Source organism: Peromyscus californicus, unplaced genomic scaffold (assembly GCF_007827085.1).
Source record: "Peromyscus californicus insignis strain IS unplaced genomic scaffold, ASM782708v3 Scaffold_5__1_contigs__length_169319896, whole genome shotgun sequence".
NCBI lineage: Eukaryota > Metazoa > Chordata > Mammalia > Rodentia > Cricetidae > Peromyscus > Peromyscus californicus.
In genome coordinates this window covers 83,131,663-83,152,492 of record NW_026294573.1, presented here as the reverse complement: position 1 = coordinate 83,152,492, position 20,830 = coordinate 83,131,663, and the positions used below count along the sequence as shown (strand labels likewise).

Below are 20,830 nucleotides of genomic sequence, written 5' to 3'. Positions count from 1 at the left end.
TCTCTTACTTCAAAGATTTTATAAGAGACAGTTTATTCTATGCCTGATATTAGTGACCGTAGACCAGGAACATCGGTGAGTTGTCCTGAAATATTATGTCTCACTCTGAGAGTAATTTGTGTGGACTTTTTGTAGGCACAGAAAAAAAGATAGTCATGGATCATTTACTAAATGCATTGGTGGAGTCACAAGGGTTAGATTACATAGCACTGATGTCTCTGCTATACTCTCAGCTATAATCTGATGACATTCATAGCTTCTAGGTTGGTAGAAGCTAGTGATCTGCTAATAAGTATTAATATATTCCAAAAGTTCTGATAGTCACAAGGATGCTAGGGGCAGATAACAGGACAGGTGATAAATAACTGTTAAGGTAACTAAAGGCAGTGGAAGATAATTTTGGTGGGCCATTTGCAATATTCCAATTCTCTACAATCACAGAACTTCTAATCAATGACACTGGAGGTGACACTGTGCAGATGTATAGAGACAATGAGCCTGAATGGACTGACCGGAGTCTTTGTTTACTAGATGAATGGATTCTAGCAGGCCATATAAACTTTCTTTGACACGGTTTCTTTATGACACCTTCAGAGGACTGAGTGAGAAACGCCAAATGATCACAGTGAGAATATAAAGAACGAAGATTTTACTCATTACTCAAAAATGTGGTAATAAATGCATTTTCATTTAATTTTACCTGCACAATAATGTTAAAGATGTATTTTTTTTAATTTTCTGTCTATGTGTGTGATTATGTGCACAGGTGTACAAGTGCCCACAGAGGATAGAAACATTGGATCGTTTAGAATTGGAGTTACAGAAAGATATGAACCACCTAATGCAAATGTTGAGAATTGAACTCTGCTTCTCTGATAAAGAGACATACTTGCTTTTAACTGCTGAGCTATCTCCCCAACTTTACTTTCATTGTTGAATGTGGTTCTGATAAGCTCAAGGGTTGCACAATGAGAAAGTGGTAGCACCAGCCTGTCAAACGGTGACATTCGTCACTGTTCATTCCTCTTTGGTAAATACTGGGTTTCATTTGCATGGCATTATGATTTTAGCTTTTCTACAACTACTGACTGCCTTCCAGTCTTCCCTCTCCTTTTTGTCTCTGCCACACGGGTGACTATTCACACTGTCTACTATACTCTGGATTCCTGGAAACCTGGGATCCACCTTCTCCTATTCCTTAGAACATTTTTCAAAAGGCATTGCATGCTCTCTGTATTTGAAAAATGCCATTCCTGTGTTGTGTGGATAAATAGGTAGTGACCTTGTTTTATTTACTAGAGTAATGCTATTTGCATAGTGGTCTGTGGATCTTTGTTGAGGCTCCCATCTTTTACAGTCCTAGATTAAAACCTGACTTGGTCAGCTTCCCTTTTTTCCTTTGTTCATTTCACCTGTCAATCTACTTAAGGTTATACAGGCAATTGGCATGTTTTAAAACACACATGTTGTCTTTAAAGCTAATCTCCAGCAATAGAAGCTGTGCTGGCTTGAGTATGTCTATGTCATCTGGCCTCTTTGGAAGTTGGTTTTCCCATCTGTGAAATCAAATACAATCTATTTGGTAGATTCCTTAGTGAAGTTGGGGGAGGAGCATGTTCAGGAGGGCCTTCTTGGGGTTGGGTAAATGTCACACTTACTTGACAACTTTCAAGACTCCTGAAGAGTTGTGATTTCCTCTGAGAAGCTGCCACAGTTCTTGTCTGTCACTAGCTTCTTATTTCCCTGGTTTGTTTTACCACAGCTCCTGGAAAGCCCAGGATATCCATCTCTCTTGGAATTAGCTCTTGCTGTAGTCAGACTGTCGTTAGAACATACTGAGCAAGGTATGGAGGTAGAGGACCTCTCAGTTCTGAGGTTTTTAGTTTTATTTACTTTACCCTTGAAAGGTTTGGGGTTTTGTTTGCTTGTTTGTTTGTTTTTTCTATTCTTTCTTCTTCTCCCAATCCGCTGGCTCTGGTGTTTTGTGTTTTGTTTTGTTTTTCTTCCCTTTCATGGATCAGGCAAGCACAAGGGCTTCAGATGGACAACTCTGAAGAGTGCTGGGACGTCCTGTGGCCACCCATGGCCACTGGAGTCTGCACTGGGGTGGTGGTTCCTGAGCTTCCCAGGGCCACGTCCCATTGCCAGGCCTGATACTGTACTCCTCTGCGCAGGGACCCTGCTCTACTGGAGCCCACAGGGCAGCCTGTTCGCTCACAGACCCTTCTGAGCTGCCTTTTAAGTTCTTGACAGCTTTCAAAATGGGACTTTGAAGGGGCGGATCTCCTGACTCTCCTGAGCTAGGATGCAACTCAGCTTTGCAGGCAGGATTCTCTAGTGCCCCTCCTCCAGGGCCTGACTGTCTGCCTATGCTCAGGAGACAATAAAAGATGGGAAACAGACTGGCGGATGAGCTGGCTGTTGGCCTTATTTACCACAGGCGCTGGACTCCCAGAGTTTGCCAGGTCATTGGGATGAATGAGCTGTTTGATGTAAAAGCATTGAATGGTTTTCTTTGGGATATATATTCTTTTTTCTTTGTTTCACCTCACCTTCAAAGCCCGTGACGCCATCTTACTTAGGGATCAGATACAGCAGGGGATGAACACTCGGATACAGAGAACATAAACGAAATGATTCAAACCCTCTTGGAGGTTGAGGCACCTGATTTCTGTTAGGAGGGAGGAGTCCCTGCTGTTCTTGGCCTGCTCCCTTCTGCAGGTCTCTTGTCTCCTGACTGAATGAAGGGGCAGTATTCCAAAGCTTCAGAAAAGGAGGTAGCTACAGTCATTGGGGACAAAATGGATTGTACAACCAGGCAGATGTTCTTGAAGATTCTGCAAACCAGTTAACGTGGTGAAGGTGTGGAGAACATGGTAGCCTCTTACCTATCTTCTCACCACACCACTAGAAGGCCAGCCTTGGCATGTGTGTATTTATTTATACTTCCTCTGGTTCCTACACATGCCTTAGTTCACTGAGATATAACTGAAAAGTCGTACAAACTTAAGTTTAGAGATAAAGCCATCACTACTTTGGAGTCCAGGAACCTCTCCATCATATCCCAAAATGTCTTCTTTACATCTACAACTATTATTGCTGTTTTTCATTATTATTATAATTTTTATTTTATTGGTTTTTCTGAGTCAGAGTCTCCTGTAGCCCAGGCTAGCCTTGCACTTGCTATAATCTGAGGATGGTCTTGAACTTCTCATCCTCCTGTCTCCAAGTGCTGGAATCATAGATATGCATGCACTACTTACTAGCTATAGCTCTTATTACTATTGTCATGTTGTAAGAACACAGAATTATATCGCTTTCTTGGTCAGTTTCTACTATGTGATATGCTAACTTCACCTAGGAATTTTGCTATTTTCAACACATGGGGCCTGGAGGGCATTAGGCTAAGTGCACTAAGTCTTTCATGCCTGCTGCCCCAAGGTCAAGTATATAACAGCTTGCAGATCTCCAGTGTTCTTTTCCCCATGGCTCCTTTATGTTGTTCCCCCTGCTTTTTTTCAGCAAAATCATCTATTTTTTAATCTGTATTCCTTAAGCCTAACTGGTTCTTCGGCACCCTGCCCTTCAGGACACAGGAACTTCTGTTTCAGAGGCACAGTTCTACCTGTGGTGCAGCCAAAGTCATTCAGCAACCCATACTGAGGTAGAAAGTAAATGCAAGAGTTCTGCTTGAGTGGATAGATGGTGATGCACTCAGGTTTCTGTGGGAAAGTTATCAGTGCATCACTAGGAGCCTGGGAAAATAGATTGGGGTAAAATTTCTCAGAAAGGGAATATAGTCTTTGTAGCAGTCTTTAAGGGATGTCATGTCTTCTGATTCTTACCAAAAAAAAAATTTGAGACCTTTTGTGGAGTTCAAAGGCAACCCAGAAAGTGACAGATTCAGAACACAACAAAATATAGGTTTTCTTACTTTAAGTGGACATTCTTTTCACTACAGCACAGGGTAAATTGCTACCCTCCTTCTTCTCCTCCTTTTCATCTCTCTTCCTGGTTTGAACATTATCTCTTAATTCCTTTCCTCATACATTTGTGTCTTGAAGCCTTATCAGGCTGTGACAGGCAGTCTTGGGCAGACAGCCCATGCTACACACTGTGAATACCACAGTTTCCATTCTCGCATGAAGGCCGTGTTATAAACCAAAACCATTCCTCCTTTAGCAGGAGAGAACTGTTAATTATGAGACGCTCAAGGGAGGTATGTTCCAAAAGACCCAGTGCCTGTCTTTGTGTCTAGCCCAGCCCAGCAGAGAAAGGTTAAATTGTGTTTGCAAGCCTTACAAGCAAAACTTTAATTGAGGCATAAAAGCATGTGCCTTGATCTTCCTGGGACTCATGGTTCTCTCATCACCTGTATCCTAGTCCTGACAATACAGTTTGGAGCTGAGCCTGTAGCTAGTCCTGTGCCAAATGCACCTCAAAGGATGCAAGGTGGAAATTTTGCTGTGTATAATTTATCTGTCAAACACGTACACTGCAACCCAGCTGTGATCTCTCCACTCCTCTTCCCATCCTGCAATGCACAGACCTGTGTCCTCAGTCTTCAAATATTTCAGTGAAACTCCTCCCCTTCTCTTTAGAAATATCCACACCTGTTGATTCTTTCCAGCCAGTGGTCCACCCTGGTCTCAACTGTTGCTTCACTGATGCAGCTGTATCCCAGTGTTTTTCTGTTGTGCCACCTGAACTCCTCCACTCACTCATTCCCTTAATTTCTCCTTCACACAATTACCCATGCAGTTTTAAATTCAGCCACTTATTTGTTCCATTATTAGTTTGTGATTGAACAAAAGAGACTATCTGAATAATAAGAGAAAAAAATAAGGTTGGAAACCCCTGAAACAATGGTGTAAAATCTGTCCAAACTCTGAGAAGCAGAAGGAAAGGAAACAGGAGTCATGTAACTGTCTAGGGCTATATATAGGCTATGCAGTCTTGAGTAGTGGATGATAAGTTAGGCTGGAGAGTTAAAGAAAGATGTGAATTTCAATCTCAACAATGTTCCTCATCAATGTGGTAAGTTTGGGCGAGATCAATAGTTGCTGAGAGCTCTGTTTTCAAAAAATAAATAAAAGAGAAGTACTTGTTTTAGGTGATACCTCTATTTGTAAAGCGCTTGTGATACACAAAGAAAAAATGGGAATTTGGTTCCCAAAACTCATGTAAAAATTGCCAGGTATAGTGGGAAGCTTCTCATCCTAGCAATGGGAAAGTAGAGACAGATAGATCACTCCTGTTCTCTGGCCAGCCAACTTAGACTGCTCTGCAAGTTCCAATGAGAGACTCTGTCTCAAACAACAAGGTAAATGGCTCCCAAGGGACAGCATTCAAGATTGTCCCATGGTGCATGCACACTACACACACCACCACCACCACCACCACCACCACCACCTCCACTACTACCACCACCACCAAAGGAGAAGTCTGTCTTTCAGATTCATCATGGAAATACAGAAAATGTGTGTCAGTTTGTAAGTTCTGGCCTGATATGGTGCAGTGGTCCCACTAGTATTCCAGGTGCTGCTGCTCATTCCTAAAGGGAATGGTGAGTTTGGCCCAACCAGACACTATCTCTAACAAGTGTCATGCCTTGTAGTGAATTAGAGACCTGAATACTCTCATGAGATAAAATCTGGAAAATGGGGCTTCATTGAAGAACCCTTCAGTGCAAAATGAAACTGCTGGTGATTTGGACTTCTGCCACTTGACTGTCACATGGAAGGAAATAATGAGCCATTGTCTATAAGGTATCAGTAGAAACATGTGGTAAAGGAGATAAAAACATGTGGAGGCACAGATGAATGCAGGATCCTTATTTAGATCAACAATATCTCACCTCAATGCCTCTCCACCCTGTTTTAATGCATCCATCTACCCATCCATTCATCCCTTCTCCCCTTCCCTCCATCCCTCCCTTCCTCTCTTTCTTCCTTCTTTCCTTCATCCCAGACTTCTGTTTGATGCATTCCCAGCTCTTCAAAAGGGCCATCTTCCCTTCCTTTTAGGCTTATTGTTCCTATAAATTCAGTACACTGGTATGAAGCATGAATGCCCTCTAAGACCATCAGATGGATCTGAGAGATGAACAGCAATCTCTTCTCTAGACATAAATGGAAAGGAGACTCTAGGCACTCTATCATCTCCACCATACTAATCAGGAAGCTGACCAAATCAGAGCCCACGGTGGCCACCAGAAAAGCTTCCAGAAGAGGGAAGCTTTTTTTTTTTCCAGCTCCATTTTGAAGTCTGGCAAAATGGACTCTTTAGAGATATTTTCTCTATTTTTTCATTTGCCACCTACTTTTTAAGTGAGAAAAAAGTCTCTGCAGAAGGAGGGAGTAATAATGGTTTCCTGTACTGAACAAGAAGGGCAACTAGTCCATCCAATGGGTGTAAGCATACACTATGAGTCATGTGTCTTTTCATTTGGATTTGGAAATAAAAGGATACTATTAAAGTAAAAAAAAAATCTCTTAGTATGGGATTGCTTCTTACAAACTGAGTAGCTGCTTACAGGAAAAAGAAAGGTTTTGGTGTATTCCCTGAATGTGATACTAATCACCCCCTTTATACAGAGAGAAACCATATCCAAGTATATGTGCAAAGTCTCAGAGTTCCTGATTCCAGTGTATCAATATCGATCCATTATACTAATCATTGCTTTTATTTGTATTTTTCTTTTGCAGCACTTGCAGATTGATCCCAGAGCCTACCACATGCTAGACAAGTGATTCTATCTAAAGACCAAGCCCCTATTGCCTAGTTGTGTGAGTCTGTTATATCTACAATAACGGCATACACATTTGCAAAAACTGGAGTTTGGAGGTCAAGTTCCTTACAAATGATTTTAGCGAAATTTTAATGGTGCATTCCCTATAGCATGTTGGAAGGAGTGAGATAATCTTTCAAACTTCCAAAGGTCTTTCTGTAAGTCAGGCTGAGAAAATGACATGTGTTTTGGTTTGTTAGCTTGTTTACTTGCTTGCTTGCTTGTTTTTCTTTGGTTGGTTTTCTTTTTAATAATATAGTTCCAAATACACAGAAAAATCTTAAAGTCTGAGAAAAACCAAACAGTAGTCAAGCTTTCTGGGGCATGATTTCCTAAGAGAACAGTCATCTGAAGGTGTGGATGAATGTGTGGGTGGATTGAGGACAGAGGAAAGGTTGGCAAGAAGTGGAAAGCAGTTTCAGATGGTGATGATGGGGACTCAGCAGACTACAGTCCTGTTTTCCTTGACTTTTTCAGGACAGATTCTGTAAGTGAGGTACTGATGAGCTCTCTAGGAACAAAGCCTTCCACTTCTCTGCTGAACAAAATCAAATCAGCAGCAGACTGGTCACATGGGACAGGCTGTATGGCCATAAGGTGCCTGTAGGATAGAGTCGAATCATTTAGCAAAGAACTTAAGGCTCTTAACATCATGACCCTAATTAACCTTTCTGTCTTTATCTTTTGGAACCTCCAATCTTCTCCAGAAAAAACTACTTTCCCTTTTTAAAATCCTGCGTTTCTATGGTTTTACCGCTTTATTTATCCAGTCATGTCCACCCCCACAAAGGTGAAGCCCTAGCCTATTCTTCTTCTTCTTCTTCTTCTTCTTCTTCTTCTTCTTCTTCTTCTTCTTCTTCTTCTTCTTCTTATTATTATTATTATTATTATTACTTTATTAATTATTATTATTATTTCGCCTGTTCTCTTCACATATCTGGGTCTACATCTACAGCGGATGCTTGCCCCTTATCACCTAGTGATTCTGGCTCTTCCATTTCCTCTTCTTCATTTAGGGCCCTAGATGTCATCTGTGGTTGTTTCATTGAAAATGTCCCCTTTGGGCTCTTACATTTGACCACTTTGTCCACAGTTTGTGGCATTGTTTGTGGGAGATAATGGAGAGGTACTTCCTTGCTGGGGGAAATACACCCTGGAATGGGGCTTTGAAAGTCCATAGCCTCATCCTACTTCCAATTTACTCTGTTTGACGTTTAGCATTGAGGATGTGATCTCCCTGCTTTCTGCTTACTGCCATGCTTCCCCAACATTATGGGTGGTTATCCCTCTGGAACTCTAAGCCCAGCTAAGTCTTTGTTTCCATAAGTTGACTTGGTTGTGGTGATATATCACAGTAATAGAAAAGAAGGTATATTAACCAAAGACTAAACTTCCTGCTTGTGTTACTGTTGGAAAAACTGATCCTCATGTGGTGTCTTGTAGTATGCATTGCCTATTCAACAGGTGTATTCTTTATCTGGAATATATTTCAGATTAGTTTAATCATAATTACCTACTAGGTCACACTATAGTGACATATTGAGTACCTTGGAGCTCTTTTCAAATGACTAAGCAGATTCTACTTTCATTATTGCCTTACAGAGTTTTATCATTTGTGCTTTCCTACCACTTCTTGGCTGTTAATTAATTCTACTTTGAATGTTCCAACCTCTTCACTGGGACATTAGCTCATTATTATCATCACTCCAAATAGCATCTCTTCTAAGAATTCTTCTATGGTCTCAATTCCAAATGATTATCTTTCCAAATCACTTCCTTGCCAGAACTGCTTCCCTTAACACAATCACCTACATGGTGAGCTAGTGGAGGAAATAAGTGTTTTGTATGGTTTTCACCAATTCTTTTTGGTGCAAATATTTCCACTCTAGCTGATTTCAAGCTGCTACCCTGATTGGAATATACACACAAACAGTTCTTAACAACAGGCATGAGCTGTCACCAGGACAATCTGGGTATGTGCGTCCAATCTTCATCTTCATTTCTGTCTCTGAATGTGTTAAAACTAACTATTAGACCTTTTATTATTACACATGATATGCTCTTACACACCTATTATATTTATAAATGCTCTTATATGAAGCTGGGCATTTGTAAATCTTTTCCTCTACCAGTAACATTCCTTCTCCAATATCCCAAATCCTTTCCACTTATCTGTCTAAATAATGTCCATTCATATATATCTTGCCAGTGGTTTAAATATCACTTTCACCAGAAAATGATCCCATCTCCTGCTAGATTAAGATTGGCAATCTCATTGTTTTACTATTCCTTTGCACAGATGAAACTTTTATACTTAAAAAAAAAAAGCTTGCCTTCTCACCGGAAAACAAGCACTGTTTACTTCTCTACTATTTTATTGTTCCTAGTTCTGTGACTAGCACATGACCAATTCTTAAAGTTTTCCTATTGACTATACTGTTGCCCTTGATGTGATGATGTGCTTTAGATTTCTCTGAGAAATTTAGATACATTTTCTTTATAAGTACTGTTCACCAAGCAACCAATTATCTTTTCCTTTTCCCTTCATCAGACAGGATGCTCAAAGTTGATTTAGCAGGTTGGATATAATAGTTTTTATATCTAGACTCCATATGCCTTGGTTCTGGGATTTTTTAGACTTTGCCCTGAATCTTCTCTGTCATGTACAATTATGTATTTATTAATTTTAAATTTTGTTTATTACTGTATATGGGCATGATTTGGGGGAGGGGGCAAGGTCTGAGCCACAAAATGGACGTGGCAGTCAGAGAACAATATTGTGTAGTTGGTTCTCTCCTGTCACCTTTACCTGTGCTCATGGGATTGAACTCAGCTGACACCAGTCTGTGAAGCAAGTATTTTACCTACTGAGCCATCTTGCTTATCCACAACTTTATACACACACACACACACACACACACACACACACACACACACACACACGCACACACACACACACATATATATATATACACACATACATATGTACTGAAGGTATTTTGAAGCTGTGTCAATATTTTAGGCCTTCAAAGTAGGATATAGGGAGACATGATTCCTCACTATTGTCTGTTCTTCTCATCATTGAATGCATGATCTCTCCCTGCCACAAAGTAGCTCATGTGAGCCCTCATCATACCAGGAAATAATGTGTAGGGATTAGTACCTAGGCTTTGGGAAAGTGTAGTTTGCCATCAATTTGTAGTGTGATGCCAGGCAAGTTAACTAGCCTCCGATTTATGATTTCTTTTATATGATAGTGTTAATGGGCTCCACTCAAAATAGTTTTAGGGGCTGAATTAGATAATGCATGCAAAATACTTAGCATAGTTTCTAACACTTGGAAAATGTTCAATTCCTGGCAGTTCTTATCATAAATAACAGATAGTGAAGAAGACATGAGTCACGATAGAGTCCCGAGAACCAGAGAGATTCGGCACAAGTCAGATTTGCAGCAAGACCAGATGTCTTCTTTGTCCACTTAGTAAGTAATACTCCTTCCATACCCATCTCCAAATAAAATACACACACACACACACACACACACACACACACACACACACACTACCACAAACTAATAGCTGCCTGGCTAAGAGAACATTAACAATACCCTAGGGAATCATGCTTATTGGACCCCCTCCCTCCCAGGATTTCATTTAATGAAAGAGAAGCTTTAATCCAGAAAATGAAATTTATACCATTTCATCAATTTACTGCTCTCTATACATTCTCAATTTGTACAGGGATGGGCAGGCAAAGACATAGAGAGAAGGCTTTTGCATGTTAAATACACAGAATGCAGGGCTCTTTGCTGGCCATTTTGTAGCTCCAGTTTATCTGCTCATTGCTTGGGATACATAACTTCCACTTGTTAAGCTAAACCTCTGGGTCTGCCTCATGGGGCTGTAAGGAATGGTGCAAACTAAGTTCATTGTTTTGTGACTTTCCCAAATGAGAATCGTGAGTTATGACTCTTACTACATCATTTCTATGTATGTTTATTCTCAACATAATAAGGATGTGGTCTGTGGAATATGCTGCCTTTGACAACTTCTCACCAATTACTGGTACATATCAATCTCCTATTGCAAAAACCTAGACCTTCCCCAGAACTTTAAAGCGCTTTAGCTCACTAGTAAACTTGCCTTGGCTTGTAAGGTATCTCAAATTGCCTCCCATATTTCTCCCAGACCCAAATCAAGAGTTATCATTTCAGTTAATTGAGCAACCAATTAGAAACTGCCATTTGTTTATTCCTCCCATTAGTGGTTGTTTATTAAACATTTGCTATGTTTCCAGGCACAGTGCTTCCTGTTATACATACAAATATCTCTGAAATGATGTGCTTGCTGGCAGCAAGGAGCACATGTTTTGCTAGGTGAACTAACAATAACTAAAGAGGAAGAGGTAATAGTATTTACCAGTTAGAAGACATCTACTATATGTCAGAACCATTGTAAGTTCCTTATGTTTGTAACCTTGAAAGAAGTTTGAGAAAGAGATAAGATCATTATTTTAAAATTTTAATGCTTATTTTATTTTTTTATGTGTATTTGGATGTTCTGCCTGCATGCATCTCTGTGTACCACATGCGTACCATACACAGAAATGTCAGAAGATGGTGTTGAATTCTTTGGAATTGGAATCACATACAGTTGTGGACTACTCTGTGGATGCTAAGAATTGAAAATGGGTCCTCTGAAAGACCAACCAATATTCTAAACCACTGAGCCATATCTGTAGCTCCCAGATTATTATTTTATAGACAGAAAGTGGATTTAAAAAATAGTTTGCTAAATGTTTTTCAGTTGCAATGCTAAGGAGAATTAGAGATGAGAACTACATACCCTTAATGTTTATCACTTCCCACCCAACTATGTTCCTTTATAGTGTGTGTGTGTGTGTGTGTGTGTGTGTGTGTGTGTGTGTGTGTGTGAGAGAGAGAGAGAGAGAGAGAGAGAGAGAGAGAGAGAGAGAGAGAGAGAGAGAGAGAGACTCATGTGGCACTTTAGGATGTCTTTCTGAGCAGTTAGGGTTCTCATATATCATAGTCATTCTAATGGTGGCTGAAAACTATAGTTTGTAAAAAGCATGGATGCAAGGCAATCATTCACTAGTGTAAGGAGAACCAGCCTAAGGTATGGCATATGACAAACACTAGTAGAAGCCAGGCAAGGGTGAAACACAGCACCGAGAACCTGCCAGACATCTAATTTAATGATGGGCATCAATCAGGGAGTTTGGAACTGGCAATCCCAGTATAGGCTGTGTGGATAATTGTCTTAGCCATAGGAACTTCTTTAAAGTTCTGTGAACTATCTGCCCGTTATCATCCTATGTCCCAACCACATCTTTCTAGGTCTTCTCTGGTTTGCTAGGTGCCACTCTACACTCTTAAGCCTTCCTCAAACCAACATCAATACTGCTGGAGCAATCTCTTGAGCAGGTAAATTCAATACATTTTGATTCCATTATTTCACTTTCCTAATTTAACACTGGGTACACATGAATATAAAGTATTTTAAGTAGCAAAATAGTGACTCCTAACAGCAGTTGGCTTGCAGGGAGCACAATGAGGGCTGAAGGATTAGAGACTACTTTTCTGTATACACACACAAACACACACGCATTCACACACATACATATATGTGTATATATAATAAATATGTATCTGTATGTACATTTATATGCATATATACATGTGTATGCTTCATGATATACATATACATACATACAAATATATATGCACCATATTTAGCCAACTGCAAATATGCCATTTATATTCAAATACATACATACACACAAACACACAAATACATGCATATATATAGTCTACATGTATGTAAATTGCACTTTAACATAGCATATATTAGACAATGTCTATAGTGATGACTATTACTGGAATACTTTGCTTCCACACTAGGTAGGTGTTTTTTCCAAGCTAAAGGATGCAATCTTAGTCATCTGTGCGACTCTGGATTCTAACAACATGTCATACATAGTAAATACTAAACAAATGTTTGTTAAATTGCTTACCTTACTTCAGAATAAAATATTAAATTAAACAAAGCTCTTCGTAGGAAGAACTATAAAGGTGAAGAATCTGTATGTTAAAAGCACACTCTAGCTGGAATTCCAAGGCAATGTTTGTGTATCTCAGACTGTCTGCCTTTTTGGTGTAAGATTTTAGAATATGTGATCTAGGAGGACAGAGGAAGTGTCAGAGACATTCATCAGGAAAGATCAGCTAGAATTCTGGAAGGAAACTATTTTCGCCATGTCTTCTGACCTTTGCTGTGAGTCACAGGTTGAAGGCATAATAGCCAGAGACCAAAGCACAGCTCAGGGATGTTTATACTTTCCAAAGAACGCAAACTGTGAGTTGGAAGAGTCCAGGGAGATCTCTCAGCAAGTCTTCACTTTGGGTGTCATGCATGAGCTAGTTCTGTAGGGGATGGCATCCTTCTAGGAGCAAGGCTATATTGTCTTCCAGGCCTCTTCCATGTGACATCTGCTCTAGCAGCCAGGAGCTAGGTCACAGGCTCCCTTTTTGCCTTGCTTCTGTGCAGGGTGGTCCGGAGGCAATGAGCAAGAGGAAAGACGGGGAGAATATTGCATGTGGGGAGTTTAAGTGATGTCTTCGGGGCTTGGGAAAATGTAATTTTGTTTGAGCAGTTTGCTGGCAGTTCTGCAACTCATCCCCCTGAATTAGGGGCCGAATGAAGTCATTAGGCCCTAATCAAAAGCAGCTAATCAGGAATCAGTGGGAGCTCTACCAATTATTCGCTGCTGGAACCCAACGAGCTGAGTTACCAAAGGCTGGATGAATAAAAGTAATGAAATTATCAGTGCTGTGTAACGCTGCCTAACCTCAAGGAGGCTTGTGATTGCCCAGTCCTTCCTACCCTGTGAGAAACAGAGGCCCAGTGCCAAAAGAACTGGATGATCTGGGTAGCAGCTTGTGAGCTCACTCTGTGTTTCTTGGGATTTGAGATGTTTGTAAGGCAGGGTTTGAAAGTGGATGCAGGTTGAGTTTCTTTAGTGGAATAACAGTGGATGAGTCTCTGATCCTGTACTTAGCACAACAACTGGCAAAAGTTAGCTGCTATGTTGATAATTATAAATTCCTTTCCATTCAAGCAAAACAGAGACTTGAACTATGTTTTTTTTTAATGTCTAAATTTTCTATACCTTTCCTATGGCATTTAAGAAGAAGGATATAGTGCCTGTATTTATTCAAAATACTAGTTTTAACCTGCTTATTCCTTCTGTTTCTAGTCATTCACATACACTAGATTACAGCTTTGGAAACTTTATAAAGGAGACTGACAAGCCAAACCTCTAAATTTGCAGCTAGGAAAATCGGCACCAGAGAGTGATGGAATTTTCCATGGTATTCCTTTCCTGCAAATCTGTGGCAGAGTTTGGACGAGAGCTGAGGTCATGATTCTGGGTCCATCATTCCCCTGGCATGGACCTTTTGCTGTCTTTGTTAGCAGTTGTTCATTCTTAAGTGTTATTGCTTGATCCATTGGGATTTCCAGAATTATTGATGTGTACAGATTGGGACCAATAAAAGAATTATAGAAGTATTTCTGGAATCTACACTTGTGGCTAAGATGATGAGTTTGGGCTAAAAGGCAGGCTGAGGCCATCTGAGTAAGAGAGTTATCTGATCAAGTAGGTTTATGTTTATAAAGAGAAGGATCATGTGTTTTTAGGGGGATTCTTGAAGTGATATTGATCTGAGCTCAAACTAGGTTTGAAATGAAAGAAAGGAAGTGGTGGTGAGAGAACAGATCTTAGGTAATGTCTGTGATGTATGTGTGTGATATTATATGTAGATATTTTTATTCATTTTTATTTCATTTTGTGCTAAAACTGAGATATTTATTTAACATCTAAAGACAGCAGGTATTGTATCTGAGATATGTATATTGTGTAGTTATGTGTGTATGTGCATGCAAATATATGAGCATGTACCTGTGTGGATGTATCAGTGTATGTGTGTGTGTGTGTGTATGCACACGTGTGTGTGTGTGTGTGTTTGTGTGTGTGTGTGTGTGTAGTTCATCCAAGGTTAAGCATTCTGTGTGCTTATGATATTTGTTCAGAGAATCCTTGGGAGTTTGAGGGAGTGTGCTAGTGTATATATTTTCTTCTCCTTTCCTTTGTATGTGGTATATGTATGAATGCAGCATAAATGTGCATGTGTAGTTGTGCAGGTGTATCAGTGCCCAAGCATCTGGCTAGAGCAGAATGTAAGGTTTCTTTCTCTATCACTCTCAGCTTTATTGCTTTGGGATAGGGGCTTTCCAGAACCTTGTCTCATAGTCTAGTGTGGCAGACAAGCAAATTCTCCAAATCAGTTTGTGAAAGGCATTAGCTTTACATGGGTCCTGGGGATTTGAACTCAGGTACTCATGCTTGCAGAACAAGTGTTCTTACCTACTGAGCCATCATCCCAGACCCTTCTTTTGTATTTGTGCATAATTTTTTGGCATTTCTATTTTTCATGTAAGGGATCTGAAGATATGCTGATCTTCATGAAAGTATATTTGTGTTGTCAATCTGGGACTGATGATTTAAACAAAGATTTGAAAATAAACATTTATGAATTGAGGGAATCTCTGTGTTTTGGGAAGTATGTTTATTTTGCACAGAATTGTTGAATAATTTTAAATACATTTTTAGAGGGAAGATTCTGTGTATTTATATATATTTGTGTACATGCCAATGAATGATACAGATGCAAAATATACATTCATACTGAAAATTAAAGGGATTGTATAGTGTATTAGCAAAATGAAACAAGGTTAACAATGAGGTGTGTTTAACTGTGTCAGTGAAAATGTGTCTATGAATGGGCATTTATGTATATTTAATTTTGTATAATGTTGATGGTATCAGGAATTAAAATAAAATAATGAAAGACAAGAGAAAACAATATTTAGTCCTTTCTTAGGTTATAGGAATATAAAAGAAACATTAAGAGAATTATCAAGTGAAAAGAGGTCAACTATAAAGCATTGAATTTTTTTTTGTCTTTAACCAGATCAGTGAACCAAAGGAGGTGTGGGGGGAGGGAAGACCATATACATTTGTGGTGACAATAACTCACATGGGTGAAAAAAGAAAGAAAGGAAGAAAGGGAGGAAGGGAGGAAGGAAGGAAAGAAGGAAGGAAGAGAAAATGAGCAGTCAGAAAAGAAAGCAATGTGAACTGTATTCTGTTGGACATTGTCTTTTCATGTATAGCACCTGCTTTACTCTTACATCCTCTTTAGCACCCTCCCTTGCACCCCATGAATAACTATGACTCATGATGGCCAAAGCAGCTAAGAACTTTCATCCTCTTATCTTCACAGTTTAGAAAAAAGTGACTTAGCATGACCTCTCTGGTAAGGGACAGAATGACAGGAGGAAGTCAGAGCCTCATTTCAGGTGTGTCAGAAAAAAAGTCCCGGGGTGCTCCTGGCTCTTCCAGCACCTTTTCACAGTGAGCTCCTGATGTCCTGATTTATACACATGGCACCTGGAGTTGGGAAATCATTTGCTTTATTCTGTCTGGCTTTGAAAGTACAATGGAGAGATGAGACTGTGGGTGTTCCTACCCTGCCACATCAGTGACAGTTTCTCAATGGCTTATCTCTCAGTCAGCTTTTCGTGTATTCTTTCTATGATTATTGCAGTGGAATGTACGCTACTGTTGCTTCCAAGTGTCATTGTGGTACTAGGAGAACCACTAGTAATATTTTTATAAAGACAGATGTAAAAATTTTATGCCTTGCAATTGAAAGACTGGATCTACCCACATCCTTTTGAATATGTGCTGAACACTGTGAGTTATTTGACCAAAATACTGTGTCAGAACTTACTTTCTGCAACTGCAGAGGGGTATCTCAAAAGAAGCCTGTGCCTTTTACACAGGGCTCTTTGTCCTCTGAAAAACAAGCCCTTACTATGAAAGAGTCCACACTGCATAGAAGGTTGCACTGGGTGGTCTGGGAAGCGCTCTGCTCAGTTGCCGGAGCCTAGGCATCTGAATGACAGGGAGCATCCGTCGTTCCCCTACACAAGTGACATCCAAGTTCAAGCAGGAGATGAGTGAAGAGCTGATCTTGGAATTGGATGCTTGAGTTAATGCTCCACAGGTCAAAAACACACCTCCTACTTACCTCTTCTTTTATCTGGACAAAAATGTTCGCTAACTGTTCTATTCCTGGAGCAGTTGGTTTCATATCAACAGTCAATGGAATAGCAAGAACTACCCACTGAACACTGAGCTACAGCTACTAGTCACAGAATGCTCTTGGGGCTGTTATTTATTTATTTTTATTTATATCTTTACCTACATATCTATATTTATGTATTTGTCTCTCTGTAAATTTTGGATCTTTAAGTCAACCTGAGAGCCTTTGTCTTTCACTGTTTTCATTGCGAACATCCAGAAACTGAGTCAGACAGCTGGAATCACACAACTAGAGATTGATCAAGATTCTGCAGGACTATGACTACTTCTTACCTCTTACCCTTCTGCAAAGCTCTGCGCTTTTTAATAATTAGGCACACATTCCTTGTTTTGCTTGGAATAACCTCCTTCCCATTTGCTTCAGTTTTATTTTATTCTTTTTAATCTTTCATGGCCCAGGTCTACAGTTGTAACCATTTCATATTGGCTGAATGTAGAAATCAGTCAAAAAGTATCACTCTGCCTTCTACTAGTTACATAAAAACAATCGAATTATCTGCCTCTCTCATGCTCAATTTTCTTTTCCACAGAATTAGTTAAAATGATTGCCTTAGTGGTGTGCAATAAAGATGCACTGGGGTGACAGACACTAAAATGAATATCATGACAGAAGGTCCTGAGGCATGGCATGCAATATCACATGAAAGCCAACAGCACAGCTGAGATCCAGGACTGAAAATGGGTCCCATTGTTTATCATCTTGTGCTGGCTGTGTCTTTGGGCATACAGTCACTTAAGACCTCAATTCATAGCCCAATGGGACAGAAGACAAGGATCCAGTATGTAAGTGAGGTCCAGGCAAGTGGAAGGGAGCACAGAATCTTTGAGCCTCACAATGACCCTTTAATCCTTTTGAGAATGATATGCCATAATAATTTTCATGGATATGAGATGATCCCTAAAGAATAAGGAAGCAAATGTTATTGAACAAAGCAAAACTAGATATTTTATGCAAGGACGAACAAAGAGGTGCAGCGGGTGGAAAGCATGATTTTCCAAGGATCCTGAGAGAGGTGGTCTAGAGTCAAAAAAAACAAGAAGCTTTTAGATTGAACTTTAAATCCAAGTTGGAGTTGTCATCCAAGGTCAGTAGGTTAGTGTGAAAGGGTTAAAATTAGTTTTTGTGGATGATCTGTATAGTAGAGTCATTGCTTTGAGGCCTCTGGAAGGATCTGGAATGGAAATGAGGATATAGAAGACTTTTTGATATTCTAGAATATAGCCATGATGGCATAGCCTTGAGCACTGGAATGATGTCCAAGCATAAGAAGGACGGAAACAGATAACAGACTGGCAGAAATGCATACAAGTTGGCAGAGTATGAATTTGTACCTCTCCTGACTTAAGTGACAGGTCATATTGGTGCTTCACATGAATAAGCAGGACAATGGAGAAGAAGAGTCATATCGGCATCTGTAATGGAGACTGAACTCTATTGGTGGTGAACCCTATCTGGCATAATTAGACTGGTTTTTACATAAAGCACTGCTAGAGTGAAGTTGTCAGAAGAGCAGGAAGCGGGGGAGGTACTCTGTGAGACTCCAAAAAGCGAAGATTGAAGCCATTTTTTTTTTTTATTTTTGTGCCTGGAAATGAGTCAACTGTCAGTAATGCCAAGGTGCTGTCAGCTCCTCAAGAGAGATGACGGGACACCCTGGGAGGAGGGCTGGTGAAAGTGTCAACTTGCAGTCACCAGGGGCCATGTGTGGGGTAAGAAGTGTCAGTCACATCACATCCCTGTCCTGACCTGGGTTAGAGGGAAACCAGGGTCACAGCACAGTGTTAGTTTAGCCTTGTAACCATGGAACCTTGTTACCTGCTTCTGTCAGGAGAGAACTGACATGCTCAACATTCTCACAGAGAGTTCAGAGCTTTAATTTCTCAGGGGAGTTTCAGTTTAAAAGAACAATGAGAGGGCAATACTTAGGAAAAAGAGTCTCAGAGGTAAGAGTTGCTTGGTGGTATAGGACGAGCTATTTTGGATCAAGGACTTCCCTAAGGTCACTGGGAAAGACCACTGAGGTGAATATCTCTTCATTATCTACTTGGTAAGTCCAGCAGCTCTCTTTGAGTCCGAAACACTTGGAAGTGATTCCAGAAAACGTCGACTGTCCATAGATATGGGGTCTCTGCTGTTTAAGTCGCTGCTCTGCCTTCTACTCTAGTGCAGCCTTTTGAATGCTTATTTGGACTCTGGCAGTGGACTCCTGCCTGTTTCCATAGCCTCTGCTCCAGTGCTCACTGCATCCACTGGGAACATTTTTGACTGGAGCTTGCCCTGTGCTCCATGATTTCCCAGGCTTCATTTGGTTTCTATCAACCTATAGAAATTCAATCTCAAACCATAACGTAAGAGCCAAGCCACTGCTGCGCCACAAAGCATAGCTTGCCTGGTAGGTCATTATTGTACCTCCTAGGACTCAGAGCTGGGCAAAATTGTGGGTGATTTTCTTCCCCCGGCATGCTGTGTAGCAACTCCTGGTCTTATGAAGGCTAGCCAGGAGGAAGGAAAATTCCCACTCAGCTCTATCTCGATCTCCCTATATCCTGCAGCCGATGTGTTCAGTGTGTTCAGCAACCAAGTCCTGGTGTCAAACTAGACAACTTTTCCTTTGTCCTTGCTCTCTCACTGCATTTGTTCCTTTTAGTTCCTTTTAGCACAGTGAGATTTGTCTCTGTCATTCTTCTTGGTTAATGCTCATTCAGTTCATCCTTCAGTCTAGGCTAAATATCACTTCTTCAGACAGGTGGTCCCTGATGCTTGTTTAGCTGAAACTCCCTGACACACATATATTGTTGTGTCCCAGAATATTGTTTTGTAATTCTTACAACAAAGTTTTATTAGGTTGTTGATATTACCACCTCTAGTGTTTTTAACTACATTCAGCCCAGGATATTTATCTATGGTTTGTTCTAACCATTGTATATGCATTCTCCAAAAATGCCTAATATAAGTGATGCACAAGTATTTGTAGAATGAATAAATATATGGTCATCTGGATGAACAAATGAATAATAAGCACTACTTCAACTACTTTGGTAATAAAAAAGCTGGGACTTCAAGCACCAGACATCACAGAAGTACCAACTGACTTGTTTAAAAGAAAATCAAACACACTTACCAACAACTTTCCAGAGATTTTCGGCGCTGCTTCCTCTTCATGCCTTCTGCTCCAGTTAGCTTTGAGAGGTGGAAGTTACAGAATACTTTGCACTAGACCACTGGTTCTCATATCTCCAAAGGAGCTTGTTGAAATACAGATCATCGAAGACCCCGCCTCCAGTGCTTCTAATTTGGAAGGTTCACAGTGGGTTTTGAGAATTTACATATCTGGGGGGTTGGGGAGATGGCTCAGCAGGTAAAGTGCTTGCTTTGCAAGCATGAGAATTTGAGTTTGGGTCTTAGCACCCACATCAATATCTAGACTTTAGGCATGCCTTTATCCACAATACTAAGGTGGGAGACAGAGGTAGTTTCCTCCAAGGAGCTTGGGGGTCAACCAGTCTAGCCAAAATGGTGAGCTCCAGGTTCATTCAGAGATCCTTCCTCGAACAGTAAGATGTGTGACACAATATTTAAATGAAACTAGATAACTTTCATGTTCCACCCATTGTCCCAAAGGAACATTACCTTTATTTATTTCTTTGGTCTAGTCTTAGCTCTGAGAATAGTTGATAGGGTCCTTCAAATTAGGGTGATAATGCGTGATGGCAGGTCAACATATTATATGTCTACAGAAAACATTGTATTCTATTAATAACATCTGATTCAAATGTAATGTCCAGAGAACA

The 20,830-nt window shown here is 40.2% G+C and overlaps 1 long non-coding RNA gene across 2 annotated transcripts in view; it reads right to left on the bottom strand.

The window, feature by feature from the left end:
* The window catches only part of LOC128097541 (uncharacterized), a 32,972-nt gene extending 12,438 nt beyond the window's left edge, over window positions 1-20,534 (bottom strand). Inside the window, exon 1 of one of the 2 annotated variants that reach the window (XR_008213892.1) lies at window positions 20,161-20,534. This is a non-coding gene — a long non-coding RNA (uncharacterized LOC128097541). The remainder of the gene's footprint in view (window positions 1-20,160) is intronic. The other variant, XR_008213893.1, reaches the window with a different exon arrangement.
* Window positions 20,535-20,830: the final 296 nt, after the last annotated feature.